This window comes from Diaphorina citri, unplaced genomic scaffold, assembly GCF_000475195.1.
Source record: "Diaphorina citri unplaced genomic scaffold, Diaci psyllid genome assembly version 1.1 scaffold50669, whole genome shotgun sequence".
Lineage (NCBI taxonomy): Eukaryota > Metazoa > Arthropoda > Insecta > Hemiptera > Psyllidae > Diaphorina > Diaphorina citri.
Window position 1 is genome coordinate 1 of NW_007427980.1, and position 483 is coordinate 483.

Sequence of the window (483 nt, forward strand, 5' to 3'; positions counted from 1 at the left end):
CGGGTTTTTTTGTTTTTCGAAATTTCGAAGAGGCTCCGAGAAAATCAATTAAAGCATAAATTCTGGGACACCCTGTATTGTAAAGGTTACAATAGAAGAACACCCGAATAAGCATCATTCAATAGGATAAGGAAAGTCGTGTGATGTTTTTTTTTTATATATAATAATTGATTTTACGCCCCTTTCAAGGCAATTACAAAATCAATGGATAGGTATAGTACATTTTACAATAAAAATATATAATAATTGATTTTACGCCCCTTTCAAGGCAATTACAAAATCAATGGATAGGTATAGTACATTTTACAATAAAAAATAGATAAACTTAGGGCTACAATATTTTAAATATACTATAATACGTTTATCCTAGGCATTGCTCAGATGTAGAGAATTGCTTTTGTTTTCTCTTTGAAAACCTCCATATTGTCAGCAATGTCCAGGGCCGAGGCATGTTTATTGAATATGTCCATGGCAATGGGCAGT

The 483-nt window shown here is 32.1% G+C and overlaps 1 long non-coding RNA gene across 1 annotated transcript; it reads left to right on the forward strand.

Annotated features, from left to right (window-relative positions):
* Nucleotides 1-68: 68 nt before the first annotated feature.
* On the forward strand, nt 69-444 carry LOC113473627. Its single transcript, XR_003395556.1, has 2 exons — nt 69-212; nt 292-444. It is a non-coding gene; the product is annotated as an uncharacterized LOC113473627 (long non-coding RNA).
* Nucleotides 445-483: the final 39 nt, after the last annotated feature.